The sequence below is a fragment of the Oncorhynchus clarkii genome, chromosome 6 (genome assembly GCF_045791955.1).
Source record: "Oncorhynchus clarkii lewisi isolate Uvic-CL-2024 chromosome 6, UVic_Ocla_1.0, whole genome shotgun sequence".
In the NCBI taxonomy this organism is placed as follows: domain Eukaryota; kingdom Metazoa; phylum Chordata; class Actinopteri; order Salmoniformes; family Salmonidae; genus Oncorhynchus; species Oncorhynchus clarkii.
This window is the reverse complement of record NC_092152.1, coordinates 83,267,090-83,286,746: the sequence shown is the minus strand read 5'-3', so window position 1 is coordinate 83,286,746 and position 19,657 is coordinate 83,267,090. Positions and strand designations below refer to the sequence as shown.

At 46.3% G+C, this 19,657-nt stretch overlaps 1 protein-coding gene across 1 annotated transcript in view; it reads right to left on the bottom strand.

Annotated features, from left to right (window-relative positions):
• LOC139412458 (D-glucuronyl C5-epimerase B-like) overlaps positions 1-19,657 on the bottom strand; it is a 58,271-nt gene that overhangs the window by 14,667 nt on the left and 23,947 nt on the right. Inside the window, exon 2 of the mRNA XM_071159246.1 lies at positions 615-708. The gene's annotated coding sequence lies outside the window, so the exon portion shown is untranslated. The remainder of the gene's footprint in view (positions 1-614; positions 709-19,657) is intronic.

The window sequence follows — 19,657 nt, the reverse complement described above, 5'->3', positions numbered from 1 at the left end:
TGCCAACAAGGGTTTTGCCACCAAGTACTAAGTCAAGTTTTGCACAGGGGTCAAATACTTATTTCCCACATTAAAATGCAAATCAATTTATAACATTTTTGACATGCATTTTTCTGGATTTGTTTTGTTGTTATTCTGTCTCTCACTGTTCAAATAAATCTACCATTAAAATTATAGACTGATCATTTCTTTGTCAGTGGGCAAACATACAAAATCAGCAGGGGAAACACTTGTTTCCCTCACTGTATATATCAAGACCTAAAAATGGTTGTCTAGTAATAATGAACAACTTATTTGACAGAACTTAGAGAATTATAAAAAATAGGCAAATGTTGCACAATCCACATGTGGAAAGCTCTTATAGACTTAACCAGAAAGACTCAGAGCTGTAGCTGCTGCCAAAGGGCATTATAACATGTATTGACCCTGGGGTGTGAATACTTATGTAAATGAGCTGTTTCTGTAATTTTCTAAAATCATGTTTGCTCTTTGTCATTATGGGGTAGTGTGTGTAGATGGATGAGGAGAAAAATACATTTTGAAATCAGGCTGTAACAACATGTGGAATAAGTCATGGGGTATGAATACTTTAAGAAGGCACTGTAGGTACTCACCCTAATCCATTCAGCAGAAAACAGCCAACGGATCAGTCATGTCCCCGGCTACGAGTTCCCCTGGATCTAGTTCATCTGGCCGACTCCTCACCACCTGCAACAAAAACATCACATTCCATTACATTGACGAGCAGTGTGAACACTTAAAATTTTCACTTTTAAATGAAATTGGGATTCGTAACATTACGACAAATCCCAGTATGCAGTACGCAAAAAGTAAACAGCATAGTGGGTCAATTTCCACAAGAACTAAGAGCGTTGAAGCGCGAGGCTCATCTTCTTCAAATGCTGATGCTCCAGATTCTCAACTAGTCTAAAGGCCACTTTTATTGCTTCTTTAAATCAGAACAGTTTCACCTGTGCTAACATAATTGCAAAAGGGTTTTCTAATGATCAATTAGCCTTTTAAAATGATACACTTGGATTAGGTAACACAACATGCAATTGGAACACAGGACTGATAGTTGCTGATAATTGGCCTCCGTACACCAGATATTCCATAGAAAATCTGCCGTTTCCAGCTACAATAGTCATTTACAACATTAACAATGTCCACACTGTATTTCTGATCAATTTAATGCTATTTTAAATGGACAAAAAAAATGATTTTGAAAGAAAAGCACAAGGACATTTCTAAGTGACCCCAAACTTTTGAACGGTAGTGTAGTTGAGAAGGAAATGCTAATTATGTGAGGTGGAATTGAAGTACAGTAATGGTAGTACAAGTATTATTTACAATGAACCATCTGAAAAGGACCGCACCCGGAGACACAAACCATTCCTGGTAACAGAGCAGTGCTTAACCATCTGAAAAGGACCGCACCCAGAGACACAAACCATTCCTGGTAACAGAGCAGTGCTTAACCATCTGAAAAGGACCGCACCCAGAGACACAAACCATTCCTGGTAACAGATCAGTGCTTAACCATCTGAAAAGGACAGCACCCAGAGACACAAACCATTCCTGGTAACAGATCAGTGCTTAACCATCTGAAAAGGACAGCACCCAGAGACACAAACCATTCCTGGCAACAGAGCAGTGCTTAACCATCTGAAAAGGACCGCACCCGGAGACACAAACCATTCCTGGCAACAGAGCAGTGCTTAACCATTTGAAAAGGACCGCACCCGGAGACACAAACCATTCCTGGTAACAGATCAGTGCTTAACCATCTGAAAAGGACTGCACCCGGAGACACAAACCATTCCTGGTAACAGAGCAGTGCTTAACCATCTGAAAAGGACCGCACCCAGAGACACAAACCATTCCTGGCAACAGAGCAGTGCTTAACCATTTGAAAAGGACCGCACCCGGAGACACAAACCATTCCTGGTAACAGATCAGTGCTTAACCATCTGAAAAGGACTGCACCCGGAGACACAAACCATTCCTGGTAACAGAGCAGTGCTTAACCATCTGAAAAGGACTGCACCCGGAGACACAAACCATTCCTGGCAACAGATCAGTGCTTAACCATCTGAAAAGGACCGCACCCAGAGACACAAACCATTCCTGGTAACAGATCAGTGCTTAACCATCTGAAAAGGACCACACCCGGAGACACAAACCATTCCTGGTAACAGATCAGTGCTTAACCATCTGAAAAGGACAGCACCCAGAGACACAAACCATTCCTGGCAACAGCGCAGCTGCATTGTGAATTTTATCACATTTTTATTTAACCTTGATTTAACTAGGCAAGTCAGTAAACAAATTATTATTTACAATGACGGACTACTCCGGCCAAACCCCGACGAAGCTGGGCCAATTGTGCGGTGCCCTATGGAACTCCCAATTACAGCCGGATGTGATACAGCCTGGATTCGAACCAGGTACTATAGTGACGCTTCATGCACTGAGATGCAGTGCCTTAGACCGCTGCGCCACTCGGGAGCTTATAGTTTTAACAGAAAGCAGATGTTTTTTCAACATTAAGAAAATGTTTCAGTTTGTCACATCGCTAACAGTGACTACCTACCGACGAGGATGACTCACTAAATATAGGCCTAAAAACGCCAGGAAAGAAGTTACATATGATCACATTCTAATAAGGTTAACATTTTGGATGAGTTACCAGGCAGACATCTTTGGTTGTTTCAAAAATTGTCCCTAACAACATGAAAGCATGTGAGACAACAACAAGGCCTGTAGGGCAGATAATGTTGTGTGTGTTTGCTGGACGGAGACAAGCTGACTGGGCGGCAGCCATTTTGGATTTAGACCACTGACAGGGAACATCAAGAGTTCCCAGACCAAGACCGGGCTCTATCAGTGTCTGCCATCATCAGGCCTACATCGGGAGATCAGACAACTCCTGGGCAAACATGGTCAGAGAGAAATGTGTCTGTGTGAAGGAAGAGTCTTCTAGTACCCTGCTGATAGGGATGAAAGGCTGTGATGAGTTGTAGAAATGAGCACTTAAAAAGAAACATGCAGGGATTATATCTCTGCAATCAAATTAGGCCAATCAAACGGCCAAGTCTCATCCTCTGGCCTCTCATTGATGTTCATTGGACAAAAAGGCTTAGAAATATATCAGACAGAATCAGATATATTTGGAGAGAACATAAAGGTCACTCCGACATATGTATCCATACCATGAAAGTTCAACATGAAAGGCAGACTCCATGGAGGTGGCATTCACTGGTTAAATATAATGTGGAATATTGAAGCTCCATGTTCTCCTCCATTCAGAGGTCTATTCGTCAAAGGTCAAATGTGCCCCAACTGTGCTGCATCAAATACAAATGATTCATTGTAAATCACTAAACACACCCTCTTTGGCTAATCCTGTACCGTTTGGTGGACAAGATTACAGAGCCAAAATTGGCAGGATGTTGGTTCACTGCAGCAACCAGTGGCATGCAAATTGTATGCAAATTGTGGGTCATAAACATGCTGCGATTAAGACGTTCAGGCTACACAATCTCTGGAATAATAGGCTATGGGTAATCTTAGCGAGATCAGCTTTCACCAGAGCATGAGAATTTAGCTGGATATTTATAACATGATCCTCATGCTGAGGCTATCCTCCTAATCCAATAAGTATTGACGTCCATCTTCCTTCTTACTGAAATCAGTACTATTAACTGTGCCCGGGCATTTAGCCTCTATTAATTGTAATTTCTCAAATCAGACGATAATATCTAATTGTTCACAACAGGGTTTGTTACAAGGTTCAACACCACACTTCAAGATTTACAGGGTGAACGGCGTTAACGTTGGCCCTTTTTTTACAGGAGAATTGATCATGCAGTAATCAGATCACGCTGCACTTTCCCTTTGTTGGAGATTTCAAGACATTCCTTTAACAGGCGTAATGTTTCTGGAAGGAAATTACGATTGATCGCTGTTCCACAGCCTTTTCAGTCACACGTTTTGAGGAAAAGCAAAAACGTAATGCTTTTTGACCAGGGGTAAAATGGTCTTACATCAATAGCCAATGACTTAAGGCTCTGAATGACCCATAAATGATGCTGGAGGAAACAAACACATATTTGTAATTGCAACCATGATGAATTTACAGGCGTCTCAACCACTAGGTCATTAATGTACTGCCAATCCATCATGAGCAATGTGTAGAAAGTGACAGGGATACTTCACCCTGCAATTAACCGCGCCCCTATAACGTTGCTACAGCGGAGGCGGTAAGGGCTGTTAAATAGGAGACGGTGGTAAATCACCGCACAAAGAGAGACGATCAATCTTTTATCAAAACGGGCTTATCGACAAAGCACTCAAATCAGGTATTAGAAAGTTTATAACAGCTGGTAACATTGGGGCGGCAGGGTAGCCTAGTGGTTAGAGCGTTGGACTGGAAGGTTGCAAGTTCAAATCCCCGAGCTGACAAGGTCGTCGACAAATCTGTCGTTCTGCCCCTGAACAGGCAGTTAACCCACTGTTCCTAGGCCGTCATTGAAAATAAGAATTTGTTCTTAACTGACTTGCCTAGTTAAATAAAGGTAAAATAAATACAAGCCCTGTTGTGGGCACGGTGTTACATAGTGGAGCGGATGCTTGAACAACAAAGAGACTATCTTCAGTCGAGGCTAAGATGGGGTGGAGCAGGAAGATGGATGTTTGATTGGGGCCGAGCTGTGTGGGAGGATTTTTCGTAGAATTACCCCAAATTATAATATTTAATTGCAATTGATCTAGCCATTGGACCAGAGTACTGACACGCCAAGGAGGCTATAGAAGACAAAATCACACACAACAAATCTGGGCCAAGAGGATGTTGAAGTCGTGACTGTGATTCTAAATCATATGACTCAGAATTTAGAATTACATCTCCAGCATTTAGTGTTGGTTTAATACAGAAGCTAAATCTGTCTTGGTAATTAAACAGCACAATGCTGTACTATCATGCACGGTCATGTGGTGAAGGCCTGGTTTGACAGGTCTGGGTGGTGAAGGCCTGGTTTGACAGGTCTGGGTGGTGAAGGCCTGGTTTGACAGGTCTGGGTGGTGAAGGCCTGGTTTGACAGGTCTGGGTGGTGAAGGCCTGGTTTGACAGGTCTGGGTGGTGAAGGCCTGGTTTGACAGGTCTGGGTGGTGAAGGCCTGGTTTGACAGGTCTGGGTGGTGAAGGCCTGGTTTGACAGGTCTGGGTGGTGAAGGCCTGGTTTGACAGGTCTGGGTGGTGAAGGCCTGGTTTGACAGGTCATGTGATGAAGGCCTGGTTTGACAGGTCATGTGATGAAGGCCTGGTTTGACAGGTCATGTGATGAAGGCCTGGTTTGACAGGTCTGGATGGTGAAGGCCTGGTTTGACAGGTCATGTGATGAAGGCCTGGTTTGACAGGTCATGTGATGAAGGCCATTTAGAGATGCTACTAATATCAAATACAACACCCCATGACCACCATGAAGGTGACAGGCATGATAAAGCACTATGCATCTTTTATGACCCACATTGCAACAGGGAACCTCAAAACCCTGTTAGACTGAAGAGGACGCACTAGAGGCAGGGTATGAGTGGCCAGCTGAACACTGCCTCAAGATTCTAGTCACCTGAAATGAAGTAGGATAACAGAGCAGTGGTCTTCCAAGTGGCTACGATAAGAAAAATAGCACTTAGGGGGAAAAAAACGATTCTGCATTCAACGAGGGCAATTTAACATTGCTATTCCCTTAAAACCATGTGTAGTCCATTTTATAAATAGGGATAATAGATTAAAATTGTTTTTTAAATCCCTTTGAATTCAGAAAACATGTTGGCAAGCAAGATGGTCAAATCAATATTCCACAGCAATATGGAAATCTCTGCTCCTACAGGGCTAGACAGCTGTAATCGTAGCCAAGAAGCAAGGAGATAAATGAAAATGAGTAAAGTAAACTACACAGCTAGCAGCTCAGTCTTCCGACTCCCTGAGCAGAAAGCAGCTCAGTCTTCCGACTCCCTGAGCAGAAAGCAGCTCAGTCTTCCGACTCCCTGAGCAGAAAGCAGCTCAGTCTTCCGACTCCCTGAGCAGAAAGCAGCTCAGTCTTCCGACTACCTGAGCAGAAAGCGGGTGTTTGTTGTGCGTCCCTCCCCCTCTCTCCAGGCACCAACGTGGCACTCTCCCTCTAGATGTGTCCCTCGTCTTTCCCACAGGAATGAACATCTGGACACAGCCAGGCCCAGCCTCAGCCAGGCCACATACGGCCGGCCTGTTACGGATACCATTATCCTGTGTGTGTGTATCCTGTGTGTGTTTTCTCTCCGTCTCCCCTCACAGGTGAAAATCATCACTCCCCAATCAGTCAACAATCCAATCAACAATCAGAAGACACACCTCCTCCTGTTTCCTACCCTATCACAGTTAATTTCCCTTGGTTTAAAAACCCCATCATTTGTTTGCTCTAGAGCTCAATCTCTTTGTAAATGCCATGTTGGTAGATCTCTGTTCTTTATAGATTTCAGTAGCTCAATCTCTTTGTAAATGCCATGTTTGTAGATCTCTGTTCTTCGTAGATTTCAGTAGCTCAATCTATCTGTAAATGCCATGTATGTAGATCTCTCTGTTTCACTCTCTCTTTGCGTCTTAACCTCTTATTTTGTTTGAGCACCTCCAAATCACTTTGTCATCTCCTGTGAGTATTGTTTTTGCTTATGGTGTTTGCTGGTGGGAAAAGGGGGAAACCAAGACAAGTTGCCCATGGGCATACACTACCCGTAGGTGAACTTTGTTAAATACACTAGTTAGAACTGGGCGGACCACCCACTGTATTTTTGGTTAGTTAGTTAGCTGTTGTTAAAGTAGGCTAGTCTAGCTTAGGGGTGATTTTGCATATTTGTTGTTTATTTCCTTGGGTCCAGCTCAGCCCCTTTTCCTGCTCCCCCCATTACCGTGTGTTTATAAATAAACCCTGAGTTTGACGGTATTATTTCAGTTGTCGTGGTTATTTCATTCACACTTACTTTGCCACAACTATAATTTGCATGAGATATGTTACGGGTCTCATTACCATCCCCCCTAGACTGTCGGGCCAAAAGGGATTCGTAACACGGCCACTTCCTCACACGCATACAAAAGGTGAGAAAAAAAGGCATGCCTTCGTAACAAACCATTCTTAAGCCTTGGGATGCGTAATGTTTAAGAAGCAGAATGGTTGTTCAACATGATCCAGGGATCTCAGTTCCTGCAGAGAGGTAGCTTAGCACATCTCTGGACTGTAATCTTTACCGTGACACTTATCATAGCCTTCATCAAGTGTCCTTTCATCTGGCACTTCAAAGCAGGGGGTTGACACCTCGCACACATGCAATGACTCAACCAGGCTCTAACCTACCCTTCACTTTGTACATGGTGTAAACAGAGGGGGGGGGGGGGGGTCTATTACATTAAGGATCCTCACATTAAGTGTTGTTCACATTGGCAGTTTTGAAATGACTCAAAACCCCCAAAAATTGCATCTCTGATTCAAATCGGTTATTTTTCCTGCAGTCTGAACTAGAGGTCGACCGATTATGATTTTTCAACGCCGATAACGATACCGATTATTGGAGGACCAAAAAATCCGATACTGATTAAATCGGCTGATTTAAAAAATAGATATTTGTAATAATGACAATTACAACAATACTGAATGAAAACTTAATATAATACATCAATAAAATCAATTTAGCCTCAAGTAGATAATGAAACATGTTCAATTTGGTTTAAATAATGCAAAAACAAAGTGTTGGAGAAGAAAGTAAAAGTGCAATATGTGCTATGTAAGAAAGCTAACGTTTCAGTTCCTTGCTCAGAACATGAGAACATATGAAAGCTGGTGGTTCCTTTTAACATGAGTCTTCACTATTCCCAGGTAAGAAGTTTTAGGTTGTAGTTATTATAGGAATTATAGGACTATTTCCCTCTATACCATTTGTATTTCATTAACCTTTGACTATTGGATGTTCTTATAGGCACTTTAGTATTGCCAGTGTAACAGTATAGCTTCCGTCTCTCTCCTTGCACCTCCCTGGGCTCGAACCAGCAACACAACAGCCACCATCGAAGCAGCGTTACCCATGCAGAACAAGGGAAACAACCACCAAGGCTCATAGCGAGTGAAGTTTGAAACGCTATTAGCGTGCGCTAACTAGCCAGCCATTTCACTTCGGTTACACCAGCCTCATCTCGGGAGTTTATAGGTTTGAAGTCATAAACAGTGAAATGCTTGACGCACAACGAAGAGCTGCTGGCAAAACGCACGAAAGTGATGTTTGAATGAACGTTTACGCGCCTGCTTCTGCCTACCACCGCTCAGTCAGACACTTAGATACTTGTATGCTCAGTCAGATTATATGCAACGCAGGACATGCTAGATAATATCATCAACCATGTGTAGCTAACTAGTGATTATGATTGATTGTTTGTTATGAGATAAGTTTAATGCTAGCTAGCAACTTACCTTGGCTTGGCTTACTGCATTCGCGTAACAGGCAGTCAGTCTCCTTGTGGAGTGCAACAAGAGAGGCTGGTCATTATTGCGTTGGACTAGTTAACTCTAAGGTTGCAAGATTGAATCCCTCGTGCTGACAAGGTGAAAATCTGTCGTTCTGCCCCTGAACGAGGCAGTTAACCCACCGTTCCTAGGCCGTCATTGAAAATAAGAATGTGTTCTTTAACTGACTTGCCTAGTTAAATTAAAAAAGGTATAAAAATATATATATATATTTTTTTTTATTAATTTAAAAAATATATATTGGCGTCCAAAAATACCGATTTCCGATTGTTATGTAAACTTGAAAATCGGCCCTAATTAAATCGGCCTTTCCAATTAATCGGTCGACCTCTAGTCTGAACCTACAGCCAAAAAGGCACATGGAATCTGATATTTCAAGCCACATTTCAAACCACCTTCATAGCCTGCACCACTGCACACACACCCGGCGTTGCTGTGACAACTAGCTTGGCCATGTCAGCTAATGACTGCTGTCTGAACACATACAAATCCTATTTGGTAACTTCTAACTTCCGCTTTGGACAATCAGTATTCCATAACTAATTTGAGCATTCAAGCCTTGTTCACACTGCAGGTTTAAGTATGATGTTACTGCATTGTAAATTCCGGACACTCGTCCTTCCTTGGCGCTCTGAGCGAGCATCCATCAGGACTTCTACTCAGGGTGTGTGTGGGCCTGTGATGGTCCATCTGCTCTGCAGTCATAACACTCATGGTCTTGATAGCTGGCTAATCATTAACTAATCAAGCCATGGACATTAATAGTGGCAGGCATCATTGGCCATCTGATACCCAGAGCAGTGTCCAGGAAAACAGTCGGTGAAACAAGACCTGAGACCTTACGCGCACACGCATGCACACCAACCAATCACACAGCCAGCTCAGTTCTGATTCAGAACATAGATCCCTGAGTCAACCAGTCACACAGGCAGCTCAGTTCTGATTCAGAACATAGATCCCTGAGTCAACCAGTCAGCTCAGTTCTGATTCAGAACATAGATCCCTGAGTCAACCAGTCAGCTCAGTTCTGATTCAGAACATAGATCCCTGAGTCAACCAGTCACACAGCCAGCTCAGTTCTGATTCAGAACATAGATCCCTGAGTGGGTTGAGCTGAAGATCTAAACAGAAGTTTTAGAGCGTCAGTAGACTCTTCAGTCCATCACATACTCTGAAGGAATGGACACTCCCATCATTGCACACCTTCCCATTTCAAGTGATTTGACTGTCATATTCATAGAAAAACCAACACAAAAAGGAAAACAGCTGAGAAATTACACATCCAGCACGAAGACAGATCTGACATTTACTGTGGAACGTTGAAAGAACGAATCAAAGCAAAGCATTCCAGGGTCTGCTTCCTGTATCATGGAAGAAAAGACTGAGCTAAAACCTTGACGCAATTAAGGTGTCAGCATGTTTAAGTTCGGCTGGCGGCTCGCCGAAAGTGTGCTCCCTTAAAAAGACGTTCTCCTGAAAAACAAGAAAAATATCTGAAATGGTACTGTTTGGCCATTCTGAGATGCTGTAGTGAGTACACTTCCTCAAAAGTCAGAATTAATCAAAGATAACAAGAACTCTATAATTGATGTTTTTGACGAGGAAATCTTAGTCACGCAACTTTACATGAAGATGTTTGGTGCAGTATTTCAATTTTAAAAAGTTGCAAGAAAACGAGTCATCTCTCATTGAATGACAAAGACTTTAGTGAAGAATCCCTACTGCTGACCAATCACCAACGAAGGGGCGTAGACTTCAGTGAAGAATCCCTACTGCTGACCAATCACCAACGAAGGGGCGTAGACTTCAGCTACCAACGTCGTCGTCTCCAGAAAAACAATGTGAACAACCAAACACAAACCTTACCGAAGTCGAAAACAAACACGTCCCAAAATGTCCTCATAATCTATAGAAACTCACCCCAACTGTTTTGGCTGGGGGACGCATGCGGACCCCTTTAGAGCTCCTTGATTCATTAGAATAATACAGGGTGGCTGCCTGTATGTTTGTGTAAACAAATACTAGGAAGGCATGAGTCTGTACACCATGTCAGACTCAACACTAATGTATATGAAGATCACAAGCTGCTTCCCTGACAACACTTCAAAAGGCTGAGGCAACAAAGCTGAATTCTAAATGAGCACAGAGAGAGAGAGAGAGAGAGAGCTGGAACACTGAACTACACAATATTTAATCTGGCATCCGATGAAGATGGAAAAGAAAGTGCCTCTTACCAGGCTAATTTCCATTCTGCATAAAATATTGCAGGTTAAATAATAGATGCACACTTGAAAGGGAAATGGAATCTCTCTCATTTCTGATTTATAACAGTCTGTCAGAAATGCTGCTCGTAAAAATCAGGATGGACCAAGAACATCTTCATGCGGACCGGCAAATACAACATCACAAAGCAATATTTAGATTAGAATATGCAAGACTACTACACATGGGTGGGAAACGGAGACATTATTAAGACTCAGGTCTCCAATTTGGTTTGTATAGAGCAACGCAGCTTCTATTTATATCACAGCTGACAGGATTCTCTTCAGCAGTCTCTGGAAGCACACTGGGAGTATCACGCCAACACAATAACCCTGGCTGATGGGGATAATTAGGCCCTAAATCCTGAGATGGCTACTGCAGAACTACACACCCCTAATATCCTGCTCCGCTCCCCCCCCCCCCCCCCCCATTCTCAAATCTCCAAACATGAGCGGAATCTTCACAGTGGATTTAGTGAACAAAGAGGGTTTCAGGGGCCCTGCGTCACACGCTGAGAGATGCGTTGTGGCTGTCACAAGCTCTCAGGGATATAGTCAGTATATTTCAGAGTTTTTACCCAGGCTTTGCATATAATTTGGTGGTCCTCTCTCCCCACGAATGTGGCTCTGCCATGGTCCTCCGTCTCCTCCGTGGATTCCACCCCGATCGAAGCAGTCGTTTTCTACCGCTTCTCTGTCCTTCTCTACTCCTCCATCCCTTTCTCAGCTGGTGTCTTACTGTGAGTAGTACATCCTGTCCCTGTCACAATATCCCGCTGGCAGCATCACAAGTCATTGATCTATTTTAGACAAACCAACAACCCCCCCCCCCCCCGCCATACTGTGAAGACGATGACAGAAGAGTAGGAATCCTTCACTGTTTCCCCATTTACTCACAACATTTCAACCCCGCTAATGTGGGGTTAAAAGACAGATCAGTGAGAAGTGGCAGGCAGAGGCGATAAAACCAAAACAGGCTCTAGGGAGGCAGTGGGAGGCAGGGAGTGAGCGCTGAGCGACAGGGGAGCCCAGACTGCAGCTTCTCTGTAAGTACCTCTCAGGCTCTCTGGCGCCAAACAAACAAGCAGGAGAGAAAGGCAGGAAGGGCAGGCTGCAGCACAGGCAGGCTGAGATGAGAGTAAATAAAAAAACTGGACACAGTTTGACAGAGCTGCATAAACAGCCCTAGAGGGCAGAGCCTCCCAGAGTGTCATCTCTGAAGACTGAGTGTTCATATCCCGGATGAACTCAGAAAACATATCTTGAAATAGAAGATAAACAAGTAGGATAGAGGTCCTAAACTGTCCACACACACACACACACACACACACCTGTTTGCAAAAACTCACAGCTCTGAATCCAGACGAAGTGTCAATGGTCGACGGAGTCTCAGCTAAACGTGTCCCTCCTGTCAGACCAGGGGGAACTTGTTGCACTGACACCCCTCCTCCTGTCAGACCAGGGGGAACTTGTTGCACTGACACCCCTCCTCCTGTCAGACCAGGGGGAACTTGTTGCACTGACACCCCTCCTCCTGTCAGACCAGGGGGAACTTGTTGCACTGACACCCCTCCTCCTGTCAGACTAGGGGGAACTTGTTGCACTGACACCCCTCCTCCTGCACTAAGAGGGGGTCACTTCTAGGGACACTTATCAAGACAAGAGACTGGAGGACAATGACGCGAGCGTCTGTAGGGCGTGAGGCCGCGGTGCTGTCTGAGGAGAGCGACAGAGCTTTCTAGAAGCAGTGCGACCCCGGTGTCTGAGAGGCTGAGACCAGCTGCCTCCGCATAAAGACAAGGCTCACATCCTCAGCACCTTGTTGGTTTTCTGAAAAGGCCACCAACTAGTTTGGAATATTAAACAGTTAAGCCTGTGGAAATCAAAAGGACTTGAAAAGAGAGTGAGGGCTTGAAAAAGCTTTCGGGTGATATCGCTCCATCTCTTCCAAGGCTTGCTGATATGACAGAGCCAACCAATTAAAAGGCAGGGAAGAAAGGGCTCCCAAAACAGGAGGAGGATCATTCTTTGCCCATCTTATCCTGACACATGATATTATTCCTCAATCAAAGGCTTGGCTTTTCAATATCAACAGTTCTGATTCAGAGAGAGAGAAGTGGTGGGGGAAAGAGTGAAACAGACTGCCAGAGGAAGAGGAAGAGAGTGGGAAGTGGTGGGGGAAAGAGTGAAACAGACTGCCAGAGAGAGAGGAAGAGAGTGGGAAGTGGTGGGAGAAAGAGTGAAACAGACTGCCAGAGGAAGAGGAAGAGAGTGGGAAGTGGTGGGGGAAAGAGTGAAACAGACTGCCAGAGGAAGAGGAAGAGAGTGGGAAGTGGTGGGGGAAAGAGTGAAACAGACTGCCAGAGGAAGAGGAAGAGAGTGGGAAGTGGTGGGGGAAAGAGTGAAACAGACTGCCAGAGAGAGAGGAAGAGAGTGGGAAGTGGTGGGGGAAAGAGTGAAACAGACTGGAAGAGGAAGAGAGTGGGAAGTGGTGGGGGAAAGAGTGAAACAGACTGCCAGAGGAAGAGAGTGGGAAGTGGTGGGAGAAAGAGTGAAACAGACTGCCAGAGGAAGAGGAAGAGAGTGGGAAGTGGTGGGGGAAAGAGTGAAACAGACTGCCAGAGGAAGAGAGTGGGAAGTGGTGGGAGAAAGAGTGAAACAAGTGCTGCCAGAGAAGAGGAAGAGAGTGGGAAGTGGTGGGGGAAAGAGTGAAAGACTGCCAGAGGAAGAGAGGAAGAGAGTGGGAAGTGGTGGGGGAAAGAGTGAAACAGACTGCCAGAGAGAGAGGAAGAGAGTGGGAAGTGGTGGGGGAAAGAGTGAAAGACTGCCAGAGAGAGAGGAAGAGAGTGGGAAGTGGGGGAAAGAGTGGACTGCCAGAGAGAAGGAAGAGAGTGGGAAGTGGTGGGAGAAAGAGTGAAAGACTGCCAGAGAGAGAGGAAGAGAGTGGGAAGTGGTGGGGGAAAGAGTGAAACAGACTGCCAGAGAGAGAGGAAGAGAGTGGGAAGTGGTGGGAGAAAGAGTGAAAGACTGCCAGAGAGAGAGGAAGAGAGTGGGAAGTGGTGGGGGAAAGAGTGAAACAGACTGCCAGAGGAAGAGGAAGAGAGTGGGAAGTGGTGGGAGAAAGTGGACTGCCAGAGAGGAGGAAGAGAGTGGGAAGTGGTGGGGGAAAGAGTGAAACAGACTGCCAGAGGAAGAGGAAGAGAGTGGGAAGTGGTGGGGGAAAGAGTGAAACAGACTGCCAGAGGAAGAGAGTGGGAAGTGGTGGGAGAAAGAGTGAAAGACTGCCAGAGAGAGAGGAAGAGAGTGGGAAGTGGTGGGGGAAAGAGTGAAACAGACTGCCAGAGAGAGAGGAAGAGAGTGGGAAGTGGTGGGGGAAAGAGTGAAAGACTGCCAGAGAGAGAGGAAGAGAGTGGGAAGTGGTGGGGGAAAGAGTGAAACAGACTGCCAGAGGAAGAGAGTGGGAAGTAGTGGGGGAAAGAGTGAAAGACTGCCAGAGAGAGAGGAAGAGAGTGGGAAGTGGTGGGGGAAAGAGTGAAACAGACTGCCAGAGGAAGAGGAAGAGAGTGGGAAGTGGTGGGGGAAGTGAAAGACTGCCAGAGAGAGAGGAAGAGAGTGGGAAGTGGTGGGAGAAAGAGTGAAACAGACTGCCAGAGGAAAAGGAAGAGAGTGGGAAGTGGTGGGGGAAAGAGTGAAACAGACTGCCAGAGAGAGAGTAAGAGAGTGGGAAGTGGTGGGAGAAATAGTGAAACAGAGACTGCCAGAGGAAGAGGAAGAGAGTGGGAAGTGGTGGGGGAAAGAGTGAAACAGACTGCCAGAGAGAGTGGAAGAGAGTGGGAAGTGGTGGGGGAAAGAGTGAAACAGACAGCCAGAGAGAGTGGGAAGTGGGACACCAGGAGGGGATTCAGAACATTGGTCATTCTCCTTCAATAGATCTGAGACACACTGCTTGACACTGATCTCCAGTATGAGGCCAGAATGTAATACTGAAGGCCATCTTCCTGACAGTAACCTCCTAATACAAGTCTTCAACTACAGCGTGGTGTGTTGGGGCCCATATCAGAGTCGACTACTGTAGGCTACACACTACTGCTACCAAGGCACGCCGAATACCACAAATAGCTGTCCTTTTATTGCATTCCTAACCAAGCACTCCACCCTATATTCTAACCTTGAGGACAGAAAGGCGTCGGCCAGAGAGTGGAGGACGGAGATGGAGAGATATTGGCCTGTGAAAGGGAGGAGGAGGGCAGAGGCGTCGGCCAGAGAGAGGAGGACAGACATGCCTCTTCACTCTGGGGGAACTGGAAGGTCAGGGGCCTGATGAAATGATTAGATCAACAATGGTCAAGGCAGCAGAGATGACAGCAGCAGAGCACGGCCCTTTAAACAGAGTTTACAACTGGGACGGGTACCAAGGGTTTCCGTTGGGTGATGGCCTTAGCAAACATGTTGATTCAATAAGACTAACCCACTTGGATAACTAGTAGCACCTCAGATAAATGACTGTATTCGGCGCATGTGACTAATAAAAATGTGATATATAGCCTGTCTGACTTAGTACTTCTCATGTATCCTGTATTAACCTGGAACTTCAGAGAGGTTATCCACAGTTCAAAATAAACTAAGTAGACCTGAGCTCATAAGAAAAGCTAATTCAGAGTTCAATATGCAAGGCCCGTAATCTCACCATGCTTAGGAATTCTACAAAAATGTCAGTATTCACATGGAGGCTTGCCAGTAAAACGGTTCAATGTATCTGTAGATTGAGTGAGCGAGAACAGAACTGCCTTGGGGGGGGAATTTAAAAACCTGAGAGATGTACCCCTTCAAACTTCACCTTGTGTACATAGCCTCAGTCTTAGCTCTCTCACTTCTCAGAACATTGGCATTAAAAGCCAACACCTGCCTTGACACACCGAACCCTTAAGCAACAGGCTGAATTTTTCAGATTTCTAAGCTCTCCGCTGAAAATCCTATTTTCTCATCTCAAAACGAGTGCGGTGGCAGGTAATGGTGTGAAACGAACAAATTATTAAAAAGTAAACCCTATCGTTTGAAAAATGACAAAAGCAGCGTGGTTTCACTTGGTGACAAATGTATTGATTTTTTTACAAACAGGCGCCTACGGGGTTGGACATGATGCTGTGCCAGGTCATTTCCACACCTCCTCCAGACGGGGAGGGGGGGAGAGAGCTGAGGATAGAGTCAAATCTGTCATCACTGACAGGGCTTTGTTTGAACTGGCTGGTTGGCAAGGGAGTAGTACAATGTTACCAGGGCTAGCTAGTCAGAGGGCAATAAGACAGAATGGAGAAGAGGAGAGGCAAAGATGAGGAGAGGCAGAGATGAGAGGAGAATGACCTTGTTGGTGAGGTGAGATGATATTTACTCAGCTGCTCCTCACATTAGGAGCGCTACAGAAAGTCAGGATTCACTGACTTTCTACTGCAGATGCAGACCTACTGCAGATGCAGACCTACTGCAGATGCACAGACCTACTGCAGATGCACAGACCTACTGCAGATGCACAGACCTACTGCAGATGCAGACCTACTGCAGATGCACAGACATCAGCAACGTTCATAAAGGAGGAAGATAGACCATAGACGTCACCAAAAAGGTGAGATGCACACATTTACTGTAGCACGTGACCATGACTCAAAATGACTGGCACAGGTTTTCTGAGTGCCACAGATGGGGATTATATAAAGCAGGAGGTACGTTGTTATTAGAGATGACATATGGCAAGTTCTCACATGCCATATACATTGCAGAAATGGTGTGAGTAGAACACTCCCAAATACCTCCACTGGAAAGCAGGCCAGAAATTGCAGGGGTCTGGATTTTCTGGCATATCGGCTCTAAAGCTCAGTAAACTCCAGCAGAATGCTTTTAGGGCGGAGGATTACATGAAATGAATAACTACATATGGACTTCTAAAAACCTCTTTATAAATATTAATGGGGAAGAAGATCAAAAGTAGAAAAGCTGGGAGTCAATAATCACCCCAAAGCTTGTTGTTGTTGCCAAAGCTGCAACGATGCCTAGCCTGCAGAAACATTCTCAGAACTTTACCAGCACACCGCTACGACACCTAGCCTGCAGAAACCCTCTCAGAACTTTACCAGCACACCGCCACGACACCTAGCCTGCAGAAACCCTCTCAGAACTTTACCAGCACACCACTACGACACCTAGCAGAAACACTCTCAGAACTTTACCAGCACACCGCTACGACGCCTAGCCTGCAGAAACACTCTCAGAACTTTACCAGCACACGGCTACGATGCCTAGCCTGCAGAAACACTCTCAGAACTTTACAAACACACTAGCTCTTCAATTACAGAGGATCTCTTTTCAAGCTCAACCTGGCCTGACCTCTACCTGGCACCGACCGCCTCCAACTGAAAACCTCTTAGTGAGGCTTCTGAGCGCCTCTGTGGCCATGTGGTGGTGGGTCCCTATGTTGGAATATTCCACTGAGGCAGAATGAAAGGTGCTGCAGTCTGGCTTTGGTGTGGAGAAGATGAAAGGGAGGTAGAGGATGAAGAGCCCAGCTTTCAGGGGTGACGTCACGTGGGTGGATCAGTCCTCAGTCATGGCGGTGAGGAGCATTAAGATATGGCTGTGCTACAACCTGCCACTGAAAAGCTGGTTGTCATTTGCTACAATAAAAATGGTTGCTTCACCTTTGAAGGCTATTGTCATAACAACCTTGAAGGCTTTCGATCTAAAAGATAAAACGCATGAAATGAACATCTTGGTTCCAGCGAGACGTGTTCAAAGATCTCTCTTGATGTTCTTTGATGTGCAGCCTTGTAATTGAAAGCACATCCAAATATTTTCTCCTCAGTAGCAACAAGGTAACAATCATTAACAAGGTAACAAATGATCAGCTAGTCCTGGTGTTTGTCTTCCTCAAAGGAAGGGAGGGGCTGTATGCTACCGTTAGCCCACCCTGGCCGCTACCGTTAGCCCACCCTGGCCGCTACCGTTAGCCCACCCTGGCCGCTACCGTTAGCCCACCCTGGCCGCTGGCTTCACAACAAGTTACAGCCTATAACTAGCAATACATACAATACAATACAAGCAAGCACTTTCCAGGGTGTGTGCACTCTGAACAGGCGCTCAAAGAAAACCTGCAATGGAGGAGAGATCACTTCCCTTCAGGCTTTTATCTCTGGACTGTCAAGTTTACAAAGACCTACTTGGGGAAAAAGCCAACCAACTACCTTCTGTTTGTTCCAGAATAACACCAATAATGTTTCCCCACTCCATTCTATTCTTTTCCTTGCAATAAACACCAACCATCCTTCCTTTGGAAGTCATTTCTTATCAGAATAGTACAATCTCAGGAGAGAGTTACATCATTTCAAATCAAATTGTGTTGGTCACATACACATGGTTAGCAGAACCTATTGCGAGTGTAGCAAAGTTAATGTGATTCTAGTTCCGACAATGCAGCATAAAAGATTAAAAATAAAATAAATGAAATAGGAAACGTAGCACTGAGGACTAGAAGTGAGGCAGCCCTCTGTCAGCGCCATCTTTAGGTTGGATACATATTCTGAAGAAAACAAAGCTGTTATAGATCATTGGCCCGATTCCTCAGCACATGAGATCTGATAGTGGTGACAGGTCTTACATGGGGCCAACGGAGCTGAAGACATCACAGCATTTTGAGCAGTGTGAAGTGTGTGAAAACATCAAACGTGTGAGGTATGTGGGTGTGTACTGAATGTGCACGGTTTAATAGACAGGTTGGTTGTTTAGCAACAAAACCAGACGGGGTCCGGGGACAACACAGACGGGGTCCGGGGACAACACAGACGGAGTCCGGGGACAACACAGACGGGGTAAGGGGGCTAAACCAGACGGGGTCCGGGGACAACACAGACGGGGTCCGGGGACAACACAGACGGGGTCCGGGGACAACACAGACGGGGTCCGGGGACAACACAGACGGGGTCCGGGGACAACACAGACGGGGTCCGGGGTCCGGGGACAACACAGACGGGGTCCGGGGACAACACAGACGGGGTCCGGGGACAACACAGACGGGGTCCGGGGACAACACAGACGGGGTCCGGGGACAACACAGACGGGGTCCGGGGACAACACAGACGGGGTCCGGGGACAACACAGACGGGGGGGGCTAAACTAGACGGGGTCCGGGGACAACACAGACGGGGTAAGGGGGCTAAACTAGACGGGGTCCGGGGACAACACAGACGGGGTCCGGGGACAACACAGACGGGGTCCGGGGACAACACAGACGGGGTCCGGGGACAACACAGACGGGGTCCGGGGACAACACAGACGGGGTAAGGGGACAACACAGACGGGGTAAGGGGACAACACAGACGGGGTCCGGGGACAACACAGACGGGGTCCGGGGACAACACAGACGGGGTCCGGGGACAACACAGACGGGGTCCGGGGACAACACAGACGGGGTAAGGGGACAACACAGACGGGGTCCGGGGACAACACAGACGGGGTCCGGGGACAACACAGACGGGGTCCGGGGACAACACAGACGGGGTAAGGGGGCTAAACCAGACGGGGTCCGGGGACAACACAGACGGGGTCCGGGGACAACACAGACGGGGTCCGGGGACAACACAGACGGGGTCCGGGGACAACACAGACGGGGTCCGGGGACAACACAGACGGGTAAGGGGGCTAAACTAGACGGGGTCCGGGGACAACACAGACGACGGGGTCCGGGGACAACACAGACGGGGTCCGGGGACAACACAGACGGGGTCCGGGGACAACACAGACGGGGTCCGGGGACAACACAGACGGGGTCCGGGGACAACACAGACGGGGTCCGGGGACAACA